Source organism: Parasteatoda tepidariorum, chromosome 5 (genome assembly GCF_043381705.1).
Source record: "Parasteatoda tepidariorum isolate YZ-2023 chromosome 5, CAS_Ptep_4.0, whole genome shotgun sequence".
In the NCBI taxonomy this organism is placed as follows: Eukaryota; Metazoa; Arthropoda; class Arachnida; order Araneae; family Theridiidae; genus Parasteatoda; species Parasteatoda tepidariorum.
In genome coordinates this window covers 85,054,117-85,076,468 of record NC_092208.1, presented here as the reverse complement: position 1 = coordinate 85,076,468, position 22,352 = coordinate 85,054,117, and the positions used below count along the sequence as shown (strand labels likewise).

The following is a 22,352-nucleotide window of genomic DNA, read 5'->3' as shown; positions in this document are numbered from 1 at the left end:
ATTTACGTCGCACTAGAGCTGCACAATGGGCTATTGGCGACGGTCTGGGAAACATCCCTGAGGATGATCCGAAGACATGCCAACACAATTTTGATCCTCTGCAGAGGGGATGGCACCCCCGCTTCGGTAGCCGAACGACCTGCAAGCGAAGTCGAGCACTTTACGGTAGCACAGTTTAACGAGGACCAACACCGCACACCCTCTGTCCCTACGCATATTTTTACATAAAGTACCCGAATGCCTTCGAAGACAAAGTTTTAAAGTTTTTAATCTGTGTATTATACACTAAAGCATGGAATAAATATAAAAAATGTAGAAAAAAAAGGGAATACTGACCAAAAAAAAATTTTTTTTTTCAAAATCACATCAATATGTTAAAATGAATTATTTTTCATTTTTCTTGCTTTATAATGCTCATAAAAATTCAACTTATGGAATGGACTACACATTAGATACAATAATAATAGATATTTTAAGGCAAATATGAAAAGAGGCAAAAAGGGATCAAAAACTGCGATCAATTATTTTGATTTTAGCTGTTGTATTGCTAAATTCACTTGTTCGTTTTTTATTCCCTAGACATGCATATTGAAAAAATTCCTACAAAATTTCAAGTAATAGAAACTAAAATATTTTTAAATATTGCATTTAGAATGAAGGAAAATAACCTAAAATTTAGTACAAATTTTAGGTAGAATTTTGATGTACTGCTTCTAAACTTTAATTATTCAGAAAATGACGCAATATTAACCCAATATTACGCAATATAATGACGCAAAAGTAACGCAATATTGTAAAAAAAAAGGAATTAAATTTTAATTATTAATTTTTTTGTAAGGATATTCTGCTTCTTTCTCCTTGAATAAAATGAAATTGAATAGAGATAATTTTTAAAGCAGCTGTCTTTTGTGCACTTGGAATGCTTGTTTTTTTTATTATTAATTCATAATTTTAAGTCCATGAGGGATAATTCAGATTCAAAAATATCTAAAAATATTTTAAATAGTAAAAAAAAAATATTTCAAATTTATTAAGCTTGCTCTATTTTTTTCAATATTTCCTCAAACAATCATCGATAAATATTCCATATTTAACTAATTTAGTAAATCCTTATTTGTTAACTAAGTCAATTAATACTTTTAGCATGTAATTTAAAATAAAATCCTTTCTAGAACCTTTAGTTTTTTTTTTCCTTATTTTTCCGTTTATAATGTAACTTATTGGGTCTCTAGCTTGAGCTACAGTTCCAGGAAGCCTAGACTCTCCCTGATCACTCTACAAAGGCAAAATGGTAAAAGATATTATCTATGTTACAATGGATGTAATTAAACTACAAGACACAACAGTAAAATATATTATCTATGTTATGATGAATGGAATTAAACTGCACGACAAAACTGCAAAAGATATTATCTATGTTACACTGAACGTAATTAAATTACAAAGTATAACAGTAAAAGATATTATCTATGTTACGGTGGATGCAATTAATAAATTATTATTATTCCATGGTAAGTTACCATTACCTGTTATTACCAATAACAACCAAATTAAACTCATTTGGCTGGAGAATTTTTATACTCATGCATAATGGTAATTTCCAGCGCATACAGAGAGACAATGTTAGTTTCTGTTACACTTAGTATGAAGACGCCCGCTCTTTATGTGCGTTGTTAATTTGTTGTACGAATACGTTGTAATAGAAAGTTTTTTTTCTTCTTTTCTTTTTTTCTCTTTCTTCTAAGGTTAAGGCACCTAACCTTAGAAAAAACAGTGCAGGGTATACCGGACAGTGGCATTTAATCTAAACAAACATCAGTGTATTGAGTGCTCAGTAAACTGAGTAATGGCACTTAACTCTTAAAAACCTCAAGATAGGGTATACCGGGCAAATGCGTACCGGGTAGTTGCATTTATCCATAAAAATATCAGTGTAGGGCATAGAGGGTAAATGTGCATCAGGCAGTAACACTTAATCTTGAAAAAACATTAGTATAGATAAACCGGACAATGGCACTCACTTCCCGTGAGTAATCCGATTATTAAAAATGATAAACAGCGATTATAGATAATAGCCGTAATCCATACACTAATATTTTTCTTATTTTTCTGTAACTATATTAAAATTTAAGAACTCAAGATTTCGAAAATTTCATTCCTCAATCAATATGAGGATATATGAAAAAATAAATCAAACTTTTAAAGATATTATTTTAATTTAAAACATTATATCAAGATTTGTTACTTTTAACCGTAACATATATATTAATTAGATAATAAACAAATTATTATAAAAGCCTCTAATGGATTCTTCGAAAATTTTATTTTTTCTTCCAAAATTTCATTTTTCAGTCTAAAATCGTCCTTCTTATATATTTTTATGTATATATTTTTATGTATACAATGTAATGTATCCAAGCTTAATCCAAAGAAACTTAAAATTTCGTTGTGAAAAGATAAGAACAAGGGGAATTCAATGCAAGCGAAACTCATCAAGAGATTCCTGGTTAAGAACCCAAGCTGGTCAGAAATTCATTTTCACAGAAAACGTGGCGCCGTGGCTTTTAGTTGGTTAAAGCGCCTGTCTAGTAAACAGGAGATCGTGAGTTCGAATCTCTCTAGTGGCTTTCAGTAAACCCGTTTATGGATTGGCTTTTACATTTCCATTAATGTCTGAATTTGGCGCAGTAAGGAATTAATAAATGCTTCTTACGGATTCTTCGAAAATTTCGTTTTTCTTCCATTTTTAAGTCTAAAATCGTCTTTGTTATATATTTTATGTATATATTTTAATGTATACAATGTAATGTATCCAAGCTGAATCCAAAGAAACTTAAAATTTCGTTGTGAAAAGATAACAACAAGGGAAATTCAATGCAAGCGAAACTGATCAAGAAGTTACTGGTAAAAAAAACCACGCTGGTCAGAAATTTATGCTCATTCATTTTCGCAGTATTTGTGGCGACGTGGTTTAGTTGGTTAAAGCGCCCGTTTAGTAAACAGGAGAATCTCGCGAGTGCCTTCGCATAAAGCTGTATTTTGATTTAGTTTTACATTTTAATCAAAGTCAGAATTAATGAATTAATGAATGCTTCAAATGGATATATATCACAGTACTCATATGCGCATTAAATGATGTGTTCCCCGCCACCTCTGGATTCGTAATTAAAATATCGTATATTATATACACCAAAGAGCCATTACATTATGACCACCCTGCTAATAACCTGTAGGACCACCTTTAACCCTCAAAACTGCTAGCACCCGCCGCGGCATTGATTCCACAAGGTGCTGATAGGTAGTCTGAGGTATCTGGTACCAAGCGCTCACCAACTGGTCCTGCAATTCCCTCACATTGCGAGTGGGTAGCGTGGCAGCACGAATTTGGTTTTCCAAGTAGGACCACAAATGCACTATTGGATTAAGGTCAGGTGAATCTGGGGGCCAAGACATCACTTGAAATTCACTGGAATGTTCCTCGAATCAATCCAGAACGATTCGACTCTTATGGTGACATGGTGCATTATCATGTTGGTAAACACCATCCCCCGAAGGAAGAACTGCTGGCATGAATGGGTGAACCTGGTCTATGTTCAAGTAGCTTACAGACGTCAGGGATTGTTCTATGAGGATTATGGATCCTAATGTGCCCCATGAAAACATTGTTCCTAGGCGAGAAACCATGAAAACCTGGGTGAGCCCATTGCTATAGATGGAGGGTGGTCATAATGTAATGGCTCTTCGGTGTATTATTCGGTGTCTATTGCTCAATTTGCTCGAAAAAGCCAAGCTACTTCACCAATAATTAGTATGACTGTATGCGGAAATCGCAGCATCGTTTATGTTTAAAATTTCTTCAGCCATTTTCGAAAGGATTAAAATTAAATCGAAGTAATTACCTTATAACTAAGTTTTTATTATTATAAGAATATAAAATAATTCTAACTAAGTACTTAATACATAAAAATGTCTAAGCTGACGTCACTTCCTTTACCGGTGCACTGGAAATCTATCAATGATATCAATCAGTTAAAAATGCGACCAATAGGAGGACGGGATAGGAATACGTAGGATTATTGGTTCTATTGATTGATTTCTATATATTGATTTCCATTGGGATAGGAATGCGTATCGACGTTTAGGAATAGTGCAAACGGAAATTGATTGAATGTTTGTGGAACACTGATCTAGTTATGTCTCTGACTTGGACATCTCTTTGACTAATATTTTAACATTACTTAAATTATTACCGGAGACAACTTAATAAAATGAATAATAACTATTGTGATGGCAATAGATAGAAAAATACCCGAGTTTACTGTTCCATAAATATATATACAAAAGCAAAAGTTATTGTATTAAAAATATTTCTAAAGAACTTCAACAAACAGTTTTTATTGCAATGCTATTAAAATGGAGATTCAAAATAATACAAAGCAAATATAATGTATACATAATAGCAATTTCTATCCACGATGAGCATGGAGTGTTTGTACATCTTCGGCATCGTTATTGTGAGCTCCGGCAGTGCTAAGAATTTTGTCACCCAATTCTTTTACCTCTGAAATTATAAACAATACATATATTTTTTTGAAGAAAATATATCTAGATGTCAGTAATATAAAAATTTTATTGGTTATAAGTGGACAACTGTCAAATAATCATTTCAGTAAGCAAACCTTACAAAAATTTCATAATAGGAAAAATTCGAATTCGGAAGTCATATTTTACACTTTTACTATAATTTATGAACTATTTGGTTTTAGTCAGATTTAGTATAATCTTATTTTGTCATCTTATTAGTTTTTCAAATGCAGCTAACCTATTGCACCATCAGGCAGGGGAAATGTATATTGGAATTGGTCTTATGAATAGATGGAAAACTCTATTATTCTGGGAATTCTTCTAGAGAAATTGTATCTCAACAGGTCAACGTAGTCTATAAGTTAAAATAGGTCGTTATTGCCATGAGATACAATATAGTTCTTTTGCATTTGAGATCATGTTCTGTTTTGATGTCTAAAATTGCGTTCAATGTCTAGTAAGCACCATTGGCTTTTTTAATACTATTGATTGATATGAGTGTTCCAAGTTGGGATAGAAGTAATTGCAATACATAAGTATTTGGCGCTTTTCGATGGTTCAGTATTTTGATTACACAACTTACATCTGGTATTTTGGGTCCTTTCGTCTTATTACTGAAAACTAACTGTCGGGATGTCGGGAACGTTTGTGGGGATGTAGTCTTCCATTTGGAGTCAGTAATTTTTTTCTGAAATTGTTTTACTGCCTGGGTGTATCTACATTCCGTTCAAGTTAAGAAAAGATCATTACACTACCGGATTTAAGTAATCATCCGCGACTGCAAATAGTTCCTTTTTATTCCATTATCAAATTATAAAAATATGCTTTTGAAGCAATTTAAAAGTTTTTGAAATTTAAAAACATCAAACAGAAATTTAATTTAATTTAACCTTTTGCTATATGTGTCGCAGAATTATTTAAAAAAAAATGTCAAAGTTTCGAAGTCTTTCAGGAAAACTACACTTGGCGACATAGTTTGATAAATAAGGAGAACATTCGTTCTTGGAAAAGAAATAACTGTATTGCGTTGTGAGAGCATTGGATTTGATCTGACCACTAAAAATGGAGCGTCTTATGCTGTCATGCCCTTAACAATTCTCATGTGAGATAAGGAACTTCATTTTGTTTTATTGTAGAAGAAAATCGTCTGGATGAATCAATATTTATTACTCTTTCATTAGTTTCTTTAAGGGCGAATAGAGACGTATATTTGTTGGGTTTTTTATATCTTATTTTATTAATTCTTATTGCTTGCTAATCGATTATCCAGTAAGTTTTGTTTTCCTCATTTCATACGATTTAAGAAAGCAAGCAAAAAGAAAGAAGTGCAACGTCGTCCCAAGAGTTGTCGATGTTGAGATACTTTCGCGCTGGTAGCTTTTGCATCATTGATGGGGAAATCAGCAGTAAATAGAATGTAAAATAGCAGACCACTAATACTATCTTCTGGTAATCCATCTCTAATTCCTTTATATGATGTGTTGGTATTGTTAATCTTGATTCTGAATTGGCAAATGGCGAAATAAGAATTTAATAGAAAGAGATAGTCATGAATGCTCATGAAGTTTAATTAAAATATTTGACCTTGATACTACACTTGATTGAACACCTTACCGACGTTGAGCATGAGATTAGTTTCATGTTAGATTTTGTCATTGCTGATGTATTTCAATATATGTTAACAACCTGCTTAGTAATTTAAAGATTCTTACCAAACTCATATTGTTGTTTTGGTATATTCCGCAGATAATTATCATGACGTCGGTGAATAATTTTTCAAATATTTTTTTGATAGATTTATAGGGTGGTAGTTTTCAGAAGATGAAACATCGTTTCCAGGAATAGGAAAAAGAATTATATCTGACTTCTTCCACTCATTGGGAAAGTTTTTATATTTGATGCAAGCGTTGAAGATACTTGTGAGCAGGCTAATTTTACTTTGAGGCATGTTTTTTTATATCAAGATTGCAACTAAAAGGTTTCCCACTAAAAATTTAAAAAAATGGTATTTAATAAAATTCAGATTTTTGTGGGAAAAAAATTGAAATTAGCCACTTATTCTAGCTTTTTTTTTTTAATTTGACTATCGAAACTGTTTGCAAAGAGTCTAGTCCAAGCATTGTTCTGAAACTACGCACTTGGACCGTGAGGCAATGCTTATTCCATCCATCGTGAACTTGTTTAATATTTGCAGTATCACATTGTGGTCAACTGAGTTGTTAGTGTCTCGAGGTAATAAGTTCGAGCAATTTTCTCGAGGAAATAAAGTAAGTCTAAATAAAAAGAAACAGCTTGCTCAAAAATTTAAGATTGTAGATGAGGTTAAAGAAATCAACATTATTTTGCTTTAAATATGAATAAGTTGAAATGTAAGTTATAGTGGTAGTTACGTTTTATTAATTTAAGATATTGTAAATAAGCAAAAATGAATTGAGTTTTTACCACTTTTTACATTTTTAGTCGCATGTGGTATTCCTATACTTACAAACTTGTACGGTCAGTGAAAGAGATTTTACTAAGTGGTAGTAAAACAACAATTACGCTTGGAAGCACCTTCTAAAAATAGAACTCTTAAGACATTTAAGAGCAATTCAAGACATAATCAGTTAACAAGTCGATATTTTCAATATATATGTTACCGGCAAAGTATGAAATCCGGCATTGTATAGAATGACTAGGCATTGGATAGAATGCCTAAAATTAGCGAGCAAAGTATGAAATGATTTATATTTCACACATTTTCTAGGCATTCTATAGATTGCCAAATGAGAAACCGGCAAAGTATAAAATTCATCTCCCTTTCGTTTCAAATATCACCTGGCAAGGCTCGTGACTTTTAACGCGTGGCTCGTGACTTTTGACTAATAACAAAAATTATTTCTTTACTGTGCTACATGGAAATGGAGGAATTTAATGAAATTTACATGGAAAAATTTAATAAAATGCAATTCTAAATAACATTCAAGCCTGCCATGTGGAGACAAGTAGGTAAATTTCATATTTTTTATATGAAAATTTTGTTTCCCATAATAAGAAAGGCTTAAATTTTGTTTTGCAAAACTTTTTAATTTTCTTTCTACATTTTGAATAAATGTTTTTCAATGGCACTCTCAGTATTTCTTCAGAATAACATTTTTATTTTTTGTCAAATACATGTTGCTGTGAATGACCGAAATCGGTAGTTCTACATTTATCCGATATTTTAATACTAACTGACGATAGATTAGAAGAAACATCAGTGTAGGGTATACCGGGAAAATAAATACCGGGCACTGGCCCTTGACCTTAAAAAAACATCAGTGTAGGGTATACCGGGCAAATGTATACCAGAAAATGGCACTTAACTAGAACTAGTATGACTGGACCTTTGGTAAGTGTCCGAAATATGTACTAGGTCTAGTTAAGTGCCATTGCCCGGTATACATTTGCCTGGTATACCCTACACTGATGTTTTTTAAAGGTCAAGTGCCACTGCCCGGTATACATTTGCCCAGTATACCCTACACTGATGTTTTTTTAAGATCAAGGGTCACTGCGCGGTATACATTTGCCCGATATTCCAAACACTGATGTTTCTTCTAATCTATCGTCAGTAAGTATTAAAATATCGAATAAATGTAATTATATTCACGAATAAATTAATATCAAATCGGATGTAATAAATATTTCGGACATTCTCCAAAGCGACTATGTGATTGTCAGCATTCGCCGGTGAAAGTCAACAACCACCGATTTCTCTCATTCACAGTAACATGCACATCATTTACCTAATAGCCTCATCAGGACGTTTATTTCATATTTTGCCTAAATAGCATCCGGCATTGTATAGAATGCCTAGGCATTCTACACAATGCCTAGGCAAAGTATGTAATACTTCTCACATTTCATACTTTGCCTAAAAACGTCAGGCATTCTATACAATGCCTAGTCATTCAATACAATTCCAGTGTTTCATACTTTGCCGGTAACATATATTTTTTTTTAAATTATTGATTCATCGTGGTTGTTTAATTTTTTTTTTTTTTGAAGCTCAAGATTGATATGTGATTTTTTTGAACAGCAAGATTTAATACACCATAATAACACCAATGTTTCTACCACTCAGAAAATTATTTCTCAACGTCCGTACAAGTTGGCAATAATAAATAAGATAAATATGATAAGATAAATAAAATAAATAAGATACGTTTAAACTTATAAATTATTCATCAAAATGCTCTTCAACAATTATACTTACGTCCTAAAATTCCCAATTGTGGATCTGAAAAAATCATTAATAAATTATAATATCATTTAATATATAGTAAATAATGTGTTCAAAAATTAAGAAATGAATGCTTATAATTTAGAATTTCTTACCAGCCATTGCGGTACCTACGATAAAAAGAAAATTACAGGTTAGACATGATAAGAAAAGGTTATTCTATATTTTAATTCAAAGTGTTTAAAATAAAATTCATCACGTATCTTAAAAGAATTCACATTAAGCATTTAATTAACTCCTTGTTTCCTAAAACATATATGATTCAATAAAATATCACGAATAGGAACGAAATTTGTTGTCTAATTAAAATCGTTTTGTTGCTAATACAAATAAACTAAAAAATACAAGGTGTTATTTATATTATCTTTCCAGTAAAATACATCTTTTCAGAGTGTTGAAACAAATTTGTGCATTTTGTTACCTAACGGAAAACGGTTCAAGTAAAATAAATAGTTAAAATTTTGTTACTATATCGGTAAAAAGTATTTGATATTTATTTATATCCGTCGTTGAAAAGCCGATTTAATTTGTGAGTTTCCCTCCTCTTTTAATTTTAAAAATTATTTCTAGTTTCCATATGAAGACAAATGGCAGTAATAGTTATTTCTGTAGCTGTAACTTTTGAAAAAGGCTTGCATTAATGTTACTGCCTTTTTGAGTTGCCAATTAGCGAATAAGTTCGTTCTGTGTAAAATCTTGAAGAATAATTTTTTTAAAAATAACATTTTGAATTAATCATGAAGTGCTCAGCCAAAAGAAGGCGATTCCAGTTTCATCAGCGCAAAATGCAGTAATACTGTTAAAATCCTGTCTGTCCATAGGAGAATCGTAGATGAATATAGTAAATAGTATGGGTCCAAGGATACTTTCTTGAGCCCTTCCTTGGGCCTCTGATCTGCCCAATTATCTTTTGGTCTGTTCCATTGAAAAAGACGTTTCAATTGTAAATGTTTCAGCCGATAGTACCATCTACCAAATAAGTCCTGTTCATATTTTATAGCGGAAAACAATCCCTTCGTTTTAGAAAAAGAACTTGACCTCCTAGTTAACCGGGTTCGAATCCCAGAGATGGTTGGTGGAAACGAATTCCTCACCCGTCTCGCACCGAGCACAGGGCGGATGTAAAATATCCTCAGTGGTAGACGGGTCATGGGTTAGAGTCATCTTGCCATCTGCTAACCGTTGGAGGTTTGCATGGTTTTTCTATCCATGTAACGAAAATAAGGGTTAGTGCCATCGAAAAGTCCTCCTTGGTTTCTCTCAATACTTGATCCTGGAGTTCCCTTGCCTTTTGGATTGGGTTCAAAAATACAATGCTACGGAGTTGAAGATTAGTAGTCGTAAACCCAAAAATTGGATTGTCTTTTCAACGTAGGTTATAAAGAAAAATTAAGAAAAACGTGTCGTTCTGGGAGCGGGATCTAAAAATAATTTTTTTGAGTTGTAAATTTCAGAATAATTTTCTTCGACAGTACTTATTTAATTTACATAAGGACTTGAAGGAGATATAACTTCTGGGTGATTGTTAGTAAAAAATAAACTGAATGTTAACATACTTCTTTTAAAATATTATCTGTTAATGCGGGTAATTTTTGAAAGTAATAAAATTTATCAAGTTTTTGTTTACTATACGAAATTCAATAATTTTTTATAGCCAGTTACATTATCCATTTTATGAATTAAGTTTTTTATATAAATAACTGGTACCTACTGATTAAATTAATGCATTTTACGTTGACGGTATAATACTAGATATAATCCTTTAAAAAAATAACTTACCTAATATTGCCAAAATGGCAAATACAACAAGTACAATGCACAGTTTAGAATTCATCTTGCAAATATCGTTACTATTTGAACGAGTGTATTTTTTCCAGGAAAAACCTGCTTATTTATACTGAAACTTTTTTTAAATAAAAATAAAACTTAATTGATTTTCGTACGTTAATTATTCAAATGTTCTTTTATTATGTTAGCGTATTTTTTTATTGTCAACTATAAAAAGATACGTTACGATTCTACATCGAAGGTAAATGCATAAAAATTTTTATCTACTATTTTATATTTGCAAAAAGTTTTTTAGATTTTATGTTGCTATTAATATCACGCAATGTTCAATCAAAAACATGTAATTAAATCTAAAACAGTTCTGTAATAGTAAGAATTTATTCATTTTTTTATTACAATATAAAAAATAATTAAACATTTAGACGTTTCTGGGAAATTGAATTTTTATGTCTGCTTTTATCTATAATATCTTATTCATATGGAATAAATCCTTAATATATTATTTGTTATTTGTTAAAGCTTTATTTCCCTTTTTTTTCAAAACGTAAAACTAATTTGAAGTTTGGGCTTCAGATTAAAGAATTAAAAAAAAGCTTAAATGAAGAACTATACGATAATTAAACAGAACTATAATGTATTTTTAATTATAATTCAATATTATTATTATAATTATTTTATTATAATTCAATATTATTATAATAATTATTTTATTATAATTTCTTCAATGTACAGTGAAACTGGGTGGTAGTATATTTTATAAGGCAGGTTTTTTTCCAAAACAATACTTATTTTCAAGAGATAGCATATATTGTTTTAAACTTGGTAGCCAACCCTCATACTGTAGGATTGTTCCGCAAGAGCAAATTTTTTCTTGTCCTCGACGTTATGCCCCAGATAATAAGGGTATTGTTGTAAATATAAGAGTATTTCTGCAATAGTAGGGTATTTAGTATAATAAGGGTATAATAAGGTGTAATTAGTATGTTATAATAAGGGTATTTAGCAACAATGTAACGACATTAAATTCTTTGACACTTTTTTTAGTAAAGGGTAATGATGATAAAAGTATCGATTGTTAGCAATTTTTCTTCTCAATTCCTTACTTTTCCGACAAATCATTTCCATAAATAATTTCCCGTTTCAAACTGCAAAAACTAGCTTATCTTGTAAGTAATACATTTTTTAATCTTGTACCATTATGGCACTATTATATGTCTAAATAACATGGCACAATTATTGTTATGTCCGACAATCATTTTTGAATAACCTGTAGAATACTTCTGAACATTAAAGTTCAAGTACAAAAAGCGATCTCATATAAAATGAAGTAAAAACAAGCATTTATATTAGGCTATTGGCAACGGTCAATGAAACATTCCTGAGGATGATCTGGAGATCTTAATTGTGATCCTCTGTTGGCTCCCCCCGGTTCGGTAGCCCGATGACCTGGATGCAGAATCGAGCACTTAGAACAGTTTAACAAAGACCGATTCTTCTCACCCTTGATATCTTTGTAAGCTGATTAAAATTATCCCCTACCAGTTGCCATAGATACTTGGCTTCAGTGATCTACTGAGAATAGTATCGATCAGTCCAGTCCAGTGTAGGACTAGACAGGCCTGAAAGTGAGATGGAAAAGAGAAAAAATCTGACAGTTGGACCAATTCAAGAATAGGTGGTATCCGGGAGGAGTGAATCTATTATTACTATTTATTGCTGTTAATTAGTTCTTCTTTATTTATTTACAAAAAACTGGGCACCTGGGCCGCGTAGCGGCCCCTATCCCATACCATACCTGCCAACTTTCACTCCTTCCGAGAATGGATTTTCAGAGTGGTTGTAAAACAATAAACGAAAAACAATCTGACTCTAAAATATATTTATATTTCAATCTCGTTGAAATTCGCTTGCGCAAGGATAATTATGCTTTCATATATTTATTGTAATTATTTATATGTAGTGGTGGTCAAACTCATTTATAATTATCATTATAATTCAAAAAGTTAATTGAAATAACCTGAGTATTGCTACCACTTTAAATCTTACTATATATAAAAATCTAATGATAGTGTCGCAGTTTTTCAAATTTTTATTGGCTGGAAAATCACGTGGTAGGATCCGGTTTTCCCACATTCATTTTCATATTGGTTCGGTTGTCATCAGCATAGAATTGATATCAGTCATGAAGTTATTGCTTTCCTATCAATATTTTGATTTCCCTAATTTAAAGAGTTAAAATTGCCTGTACTGTTATTACGTTTTTGATTTTGTTTTGTTACTAAAATAAAACTTTAGGAGGATTGTTTTTTTCAAAATTATTTTTATTAGAATAAAGCAGGGGGCGGAGCCTCCTAGTATGTAAATAAAATCTTCCGGAAAATCCGGAAGAGTTGGCAGGTATGCCATACATCATGAAAATACATATACAGTTGGATTGTATACATTTTGTTTAGCAACATTGTGGTAGCTTTTAATTAGTTCTCGGGGAATAAGGAATCATATATATGTAATTTACAATACACAGAATATTGGTATTCATGAAATTTACTCTTCTGGATGAATTAAGCGTCATCAGTGAATGGTGATTTTCTACGGTTTTTCTAAACAAATTTTTTATTAACCTTTTCTCCTTTAACTTTGCTATTTAGCACATAGCTTATTTTATTTTATTTCATATTATCAATATTAATAAAGCATTAGAGCCAGTAATAATATGTCTATTCAAAATGAAGAAGTATCCTTTCTCTAATATTTTTCCTATAATTTTGATGTCAATTATTTTGATGTATTTTTTAATGTCAATTAACATATTACCAACATGAATAAAGTATCATTGTCGTCATTGATAATATGACAAATTTTTAAGCTTTATTTAGACAAAAAATGCATAAACTCCAATACTTTTGCTTCCTAGTACACAGCTTATTTCTTTTATTTCAATATGCATACATTAAGTAAATTAATTAAGCATCATTGGCGTCAATAATAATGTGGCCATTTTTTACGTTTCACCTAAAGAAAGAAATACAACATTCCCATTAATTTTGCCTTTAAATCCATAAATATTTTTTATTCAATTACCGTTGATTTCAATTAAATAGTTTTTTTAGAAAAGCGTTTTAAAAGAAATATAAATAAGAAAAAAGTGGGTGGAATCCGACAACTTTAAAAGTATAAATTTGGTGACGTAGCTCTCACGTGTTGCCACATCAATGTGTTCATTTCGCGATCGCAACAAACTATAAGGCGCGTTGTTGTATGAGCCGAATAGTTGCGATTTCTATATGAACAGTCATTCAGTTGCACTGGAGGCGTAGAGTGTAGCATTGTGACGTTCCTTCTTTATTGTGGCTTATTAAATTTTTTAAAAAAAATGTTTGATTTATATATATATTCCTCCTTCTGCAAGCGAAAACAAAATGGTATCTCCTTTTTTTTTTTTTTTTTTGAGAAGGAACATCCAAAACACATTGCAAAAATAATTATTAATAAGCAGAAAAAAAATATGTATCTTCTTATTAGAGTTAAAACCTAATGCTTGCGAAATCGTTTTTCTAAATTTAATGATATAACATGAAAAGCCCATTTAAACTTTACATTTTATAGCTTTATGAATCATATTACTTCAAACATTAAAATATGCAAAAAGCATACATAAACTCATAAATAATATCATTTAATTTTTCAAATAAATTTTTCAATTGACAATTTTTATCAAAAATTTTAAGTTTCAATAAAAATCATTATTTATAAACTAAAAAACACAAAATAAAGAATGTTTATTAATCAATTACAGCCCCTCAACTGACTTCTTACTTTCCAACGGCACTCTTTCGAAATGCTTTTGTAAATAGTGCGAATCTTTATCTTTTATTTCTCATTCCCAATTTAATTTTTATTCTCTTTAGACGCGTCGTCCCTCTGTGCCCCTACGCGAAGCTTAATCTTGAGGGGGAGGAAGAGAGATGATGTCTCCTGAATTTGTTATTGTTTTTGATTATATCACTTGCACTCGTAAATATTCGATCCCCTACTCTCAAATTCTTATTTTTCGCCTTTGTAAATATTTAATTATATATTATTCGGTATATCTCGTCTTCGTATATGTAAATATTATCAGAGCTTGATAAACACAGGGACATACGGGGTAGTTTCCCCGGTCCCCACATCAGAGGGGGCCCCCCAAGTCGAATTAAAAGTTTATTTTAAGTTTCCTTCTTTAATGCACTTTATTTAAACAAAATATCAGTATAGTGTAAAATTCGTCTGTTTTATGTTAGCTTCTTCATTAATCTATTGCATGAACACAAAATCTATATTTCGTCAATCCTTGGCTTTCTAGTGAGGAATTCAACTGAATTTTTGCAATTACGATGGACACATTTGGCCTATCAAAAGCCTGTATTGTTACATATCGCAAGCTGCGATATTTTACAAAAATACAGGCTTCTGATTGGCTTAATTGAGCCATCGTGATCGCGAAAATTTAGCTGAATTCCGCCCTAATGTCAGCAAGGATATGAATTTTTCGCAGCTAGATGACAAAGTTAACAATCAGAAAAATGCATTCGGCATGATGAACATAGAATTTTTCAAAGTAAGCAAAGTTTTTGAAGCCTAAAGAAGTTTTTGCCCCGGACCAAAATTAGGTCAAGTCAGGCCCTGAATATAATATCATTTTATTCGGAAATTTTTTTTGTTAATAATTTATTGTATTGCACTATCAATTTAGATATTATTCATAAGTTGCCTATGGCAAAAAATTCCGGTGAAGAGCCAGGTGCAGTATGGAGAAAACCTCGAAAATAACATTCACATTATAGCATTAAAACTATAGTGCGATAAATCTCAAAAGAATACAAAAATATTGCTTCCTGTAATTGCCATAAGGTTGTCAAATTACAACCACTTTGAAAAATCAACCGCATAAATTAAAGTTGGCAGGTATGCTATTCTTTAGTTCAAAAACAATAGTAGACGTGCTTTCAAGGGAATTAATACAGCTGCTTAAAGGAAACAATTTTGCATGTAATTTATCTTAAACAATAGTTCTGTAAACCAAAAATAAGAATAATAGACCTCATGCTACTACAAATTCTTGACGCTGTTGACATATTATAATATTTTGTTATATCTTCGCTATGTAATGTGTAATAAAATATTTAATTGTTCATCTGTATTTAAACGTTACTAAAATATTCGAAGATTGAAATTAATATTTTCAATAAACCATAAATTTATAATATAAAACGTAAAATATACAATAAAAATAATAAACGTAATAAAGATCTTCTTGAAATTCGATAGAAAAAAAAACAACATAATAAAATTCGTACACTGCGTGGTCTTACATGAAAAAAATGAACTATTTTAATTTCGTAGTTTTTCTTGAATATAAATACAGCATCTACCTGAAAGAGTTACAGATTTGTTCTACAGCTCTCAAGTTTCAATATGACCTTCCAACGTTTCCTCTTTGTTTTTGCAGTGTTGGCTGTTCTTGCTGTTTCAGGTAAGTTTAGACATTTTTTCTATACAGTAGGAAATTTCGGAGCAGGGTCGAACAATAATATTGCTCAAATTTGCTGTAACTTTAATACGGTAATGCATATTATAGTACTAAAGAAAATTAAACACAATATACTATTGTTTAATTTGAATGGAAATATGACTAAATTTAATACCTTAAAACGCTTACAAAACTTATACTTTATTCATGGTACCAGATGCCGATATCGTGGTTCAACATTGAACAAATTTTTCACAAAATATGGATGATTTCATGAATACAAAACTGAAAAGCTTGGTGGCAGAAAGTATAAAGTACAGTTTTATGGAAAACATCAAAGTATCAGATTCAATTTATATTAAATGAAGCCATTTGATTATATTTAATACATAATAAATATTGCAAAAAAAAATTATTATTATTTTCGTTATTTGTTATTTGTTCTTAAGGGTTACGATATTATATTTCATCATTGAGCAGAATTTTCATGTAATCTGAAAATGTTTATAAATATGTCATTGAAAAGCTTTTGGGAAGAAACGAAGTAATTTTAGAGAATTTGAGAAAAGGATATAAAGCCACGTATTGGACGCCTTATAAAAGCTTATGCTTCAATCTAATATCTTATAAAAACTGACGCAAGTTTTCACCATTGTATTGTGGTGTGGCTATTATAATTCGAATTGGATCCGAAATTTCATATAATATGTTTAGTTATAAGAATATTAAGTTAAAGCACTTATAGAAGAGAATATAAAGCAAGATAATAGGTAATTTGAGAAAGTATATAAATGCATAAAGTCCAATTTGATACCTTATCTTAATTTGTTTTCAATTTAATACCTAACATGGGTTGCAGCAAGTTTTTACAGTATTGTGCTTTAAGGTTTGGACATTATTTTTCAAATTAGAACCTAAAGTTTATATAGTACTGTTAGAAGAAATTTAAGTTAGAAGAGCAGATAAAGTAAGATATTAAGTAATTTGAGAAAGTATATTAACCAATGAGGTCCGATTTCGTACCATATTAAAGATTTCAATTTAATACCTTATAAAGGTTGCAGCAAGTCTATACTGTATTTTTCTCCAAGTTTTAGATACTACGGTTCAAACTTGAGTCAAAGTTTCAAGGCTATTTGGAAGAATACCGAGTTAAAACGCTTATTGAAAAACAAATAAAGATTTTAAGGAATTTGGGAAAAGTATGTAAAAGCATGAGGTTCAATTTGATATCTTATTAAAGCTTACGTTTCAATTTAATACCATATTGAAGTTACAGCAAGTTTTAATAGTATTGTACTTCAAGGTTTTGATACTACGATTAAAAGTTGAACCGATATTTCACATAGTATGGTTAGTTGGAAGAATATTAAATTAAAACGCTTACGGAAGAACACATACAGTAAAATTTATGATAATTTGAGAAAACATAAAATCATAAGATGATTGGTTTCCTTAGACTTACACTGCAAATTTGCTTTAATTAGTTCATTATCAAACTTTGTGACAAAACATTTCACGTTTTAAATCCAGTACGATTTTATGAGAACAAGTAAGCGATATGGTGTTTCTACCTAATTTGATAGTAAAAATAGAACTTTTCATAATTGTCTTATAATATAAAAAGCGAAACAAAAACGGGAATAAAATAATCCGAATCTTTTATTAGTGTTTATCAGTATCACGTTAAAGCTATGTTTTCACACAAACACTAACGTCATAATTTAAATAAACAAATATTTGGTTAAAAACATGTAAGCACTGAAATAATTCTTTAATATTAAATTTATAAATATTTATTCCTAAGTTATTCTAAAAAAATCACTCACACGTGTAATTTTTATTCCAATATTTTCATAACATAGCTTACAATAAATTTAGATTGTTTCTTTTTATTTTCAATTTTTTATGTTTTCTCTGAAAAGAGGAAGTAAATTAATATCCTAAATTCGAATAAGTTTTTAAGCCCTTAGCAACTACATGCACAGAAAGTAACTTGAATTTCTAAGTTTTTTTGGTTTATTTGTTTTAGCAATGGCAAAAGTCCACCATTATCAAACAGGAGCAGCACCAGCACCAGAAGAAACAGAACAAGGACTGGGAATTTTAGGTGGTAAGTATAGTTTCATAATATGCAATGCTTAATTAGATGAATTATTATTGAACATGAAGAGTACATAAAATTCTTGCAATGGCGAGTACATAAAGGTTCTGAACTTGGTTACCAGGTTCTTAAGACTTTTTAATCCAAGAAAATGTTTGGAGTCAAAATCAACTTACAAGAGCTACTTATAATTTAATATTTATTATTGTAGAAAGTTTATTAATTAACACTTTGACGCAGAATTCTTATTAAACATATTTTCTCACTTTTTTCATCATTTTTTATTACTTTTGGTCAAAATAAGTAAAAATATAATATTGAGTATTTTAATAATTTATGGTTATTAAATACAGCATGAAACATTTTCTCTTCGTTAAAGGTAAAATCTTCGAAACGCAGCTCACTTCCAAATAATTACTTATTTGCACTTATTTGTAGTTATTTAGATCAAAGATAAGCAATTATTCATTATTGAAATATCTTTAATTAGCAAAATCAATCATTGATAGGTTTTTGAATATGAATAATAAAAAATTCAAACTTTTTTACTTGTTGGACTATTTTTTTATAATTTAAAAACGCCAAAATGTATTTTTGCCTGTAATTGGAGTGTCAGAAGAAACTACATAAAAGGCTTACCGGTGTCCCATTTACGTCAAGGAGTCAAGTGTCATTTTATTCATAATTATTTTATTTAATCTTTAAAATGAAAAGGGAAATTTTTCTTTGAGCAAGTAATTTTGTGAATGGCGGTTATTCGGTAGTGTTTTTAAATTACTGTTGCAAAAGTAAAAAGATAAAATTTGGGGGCTAAAAATTTATTTTGCAGTGAACAATTGTTTTCAAAATTTAAAATAAAAATGTATTATCTCCCTTCATTGAATGTAAATAACTGTCCAGAACAAGGTGCGTCTTTGAAGTCAAACTTTCAATTATTTTAAAAGAATCATAAGCAGTTCTTTCTGTTATAATGATATCTTCATACACAGAACAATTGTCACGAGCAGATTTAGTAGCATTAGAATCTTGATTTGAAATATAATTTTCCTATGTTTCTTTAAAAAAAAGGGTGCAAATTACGAGTTTACGAAGTTGACACAATCTCGGTTCTTAACGATTCGTCGGAATTATGAGTCGTAAGATATAAAACGGAATTAAATAAAATACAAAATAAAATGTTAAAAGGAAAAAGGGAGGGGCATAGCGAGGTCGGAAATGATCTCGAAGGTAAAAAAAAAATCAATCCCCAGTGTGTATAAAAAGGCGACCAAATTTAAGCGACCGGTATCACCAGTAAAAAACATAATGTGATAAGTAGAATTCGATTAGAATAATAAATGGGAAAGAACTAGTTGTATAAAGCTTTATATAAGAAATGAACTATCATAAGATGAAATGAGAAGCGTAAAGACGACTAGTGACAAGACAAATCTACTTACGCAAGATATTAATAAAACAATTTTATTAAAATATTAATCAAAATGTATCACTAATTTAAATGGAAGAAAAGAATCTTCCGCAAAATCCAGAATAATAGGTATTAAAATTAATTAAAAATGCTTCCTTCCAATTTTTAAATAATGTTAAAAATTTTCGTAATATGTCCGATTCAACAAACTGTCAATTTAAATTTTATTAGCTGCTCAATTGTCTTAAAGGTTGCTATTTTTTTATTCAGTACTTGGTACTGAACTAGAATTTAGTTTAACTGAACTAGAATTTAATTTAAGTATTTTAAGTTTAGTTAAATATATTAAAGTGATACTTTTACTTTAAAAAAAATAGTTGATACAAATCATGATCGGCAATTGGAACCTATGCCTATGTGATATAGAAATCTATCTATCAGCCCCGTTAGGGTCTCTAACTTATTCGTCTATGTGAGTATAATTTAAAAATAGTCGAAGCTCAATTGAAGGTGAGAAGAGTAGGGATCAGTTGCATTAACACTAGAAAGACAGAAACTTAGTATATACCTATATTGCCCAAAAGCAGTCAAAATGACAGAATTGTTTTTTGATTAATGGTTGGGCACTTGTGTCTATTTCCCATCGGCCTCAGAAATGCCGGAATTGCTACTCTCTTCTCGTTACCCAGTGAGCACCTATGGCTAAGCCACGGCAGTGGAGTAGCGTCGCCCACGTCATACAACCACAAACCCGTTTATAGGGCGGGTTACATTCACACAATCACACAGAAGAAAGGACATAGAACACAGAGAGAGAGTTACATCCATGCCTGGAGCGGGAATCGAACCCGCAGCCAATTCGCAGTCAAGCACGCTTACCGCTTGGCCACCTGGCCGGCATGACTCGATTGTATAAGAATAAATAATGTGTAAGGAAATTTGCTTAAAATTAGTTTTTAATATTTTTTATATTATTTACAGTTTTGCAACAAGTTATTAGTAAATATTAACAATAGAAAAATTATATGTTGCTCAAAATTCCAAGAAATTGTGTCATTATATACATCATTGTTTTTAAATTGAAATTAAAAGCAGTCAAAATGACTTCCTTAGGCAATCTAGTGTTAACTGAGGTTCAAAAAATAAAGCAATTATGACGCTAGTAAAAACGAGAATAAACGAGAAAGGGGTTTAGTGACTTACTGCCTCGCTTTCCCCGGGGTCACCAATTGGAGGTTTTGTCTATCTAACCTTCGTATTCGTTTAAATGATATGTAGTGGTGGACACAATTCTTTGAAAGAAGTATTAATACATAAAGTTTCATATATCACTAACACAAATATTTTCTGAAGCAGTGTAAATTTCGTAGAAGTAAGAAAGAATGCTTTTTTTCTCATTAAATCGACATGAAAAACTTAAATTTTACTATCAAATACGCATATTTTCAGTTTTTAATTTTATCTATTACAGAGTTACTATAGGTTAGACTATTAACACGTTGAATGCCATGGGGGTCACCGGAGGGCGGCATTGAGTTTGTTCGTAACTACACGGGGGTCACCGGTGACCGGCGAAGCCAAGATTACTAGAAACGCATAATTCGAGTAACTTTTTAATTTTTTTACATTATTATCGTCGCTAAATTGGTTCGAAGAAATTAATGCTGTATAGAACGCACAGAAATAGTTTTATTTATATACAAAGAGATGCCAACTTGCTCCGGGCAGCGAATAAATATTTTCAATTCCTAGTTTATTAATTGTGATGCTTGGTTTAATAAATTCAATTTTGAAGATTTTTATCCACCATTATTTCTAAACAATTCGTAGGCTTATATAATTCATCACTTTATTAAGATATGTCATGCTATGTCAGATATGTCACTAGCAAAATCTATCTAATATTTGCAAATTTAGTTTGTAGTTATTTACCGTTGTGGCCAGACGGGCAACGCATGTAAAATTAGTGTGGCATTCAATGTGTTAAGAATGTTCCTTTCTACTCTAAGGTTGTCAAGTTGATTACAGGCGATATAAACGTTGCCTTTAACATGCCTAATTTTGTCTGCTACTTCATTACCCAAATTTTGCAGTTTTGAACTTGAAAACTGAATTTTGTATAATGCTTATTCTTTCAAAAAATATAAAATTCATGTTTCTTTTTTGAAAAAAAATTCTTTTGGGCTCATTTCAGGGGAGTCTAAATATTTTTAGTCTAACCGAAAGTTTTCTTGAATAAGTTAGTTAGTTTCAATTAATTTTTAAAATTATTTTTCAATCCTTTTTTTAAATTACTTTTTTGTTATATTTATTTAATTTTTTAATTTATACTTTAAAATAAATTTTTAAACAATTTTTGTAATTAATTTTTAATTAATTTATTTTGTCGATTTGAGTTTTGAAATTCATAAAAAAGATTTTTATGTAATCTCTGTCGCATATTTCCAGAAAGGATACGTTTTTGACCATTCTCCACAATATGAATTTTTAAAAGTATTTATTTTAGTTTCTTACTGAATTTTATAATTCAAGTTTTTATTTTGAATGTTTTTAATGAAAATTCATTATTTTTGAAGGAATCAAGGAGGCACTCGATGACATACTCAGTACAGCTGGAGTTCACAACCAGTAAGCGGAATTCAAAATGAGAAATAAAAAATGCGCTGTTGGAATTGAACCTTTGGCGATTCAATAG

The 22,352-nt window shown here is 30.5% G+C and overlaps 1 long non-coding RNA gene across 1 annotated transcript; it reads right to left on the bottom strand.

Annotated features, from left to right (window-relative positions):
- Positions 1 to 4,379: 4,379 nt before the first annotated feature.
- LOC122270519 (uncharacterized) lies at positions 4,380 to 10,740 on the bottom strand. Its single transcript, XR_006225841.2, has 4 exons — positions 10,628 to 10,740; positions 8,944 to 8,958; positions 8,822 to 8,845; positions 4,380 to 4,561 (listed from the first exon to the last, which is right to left on the bottom strand). It is a non-coding gene; the product is annotated as an uncharacterized lncRNA (long non-coding RNA).
- Between the last annotated feature and the right edge of the window lie 11,612 nt (positions 10,741 to 22,352).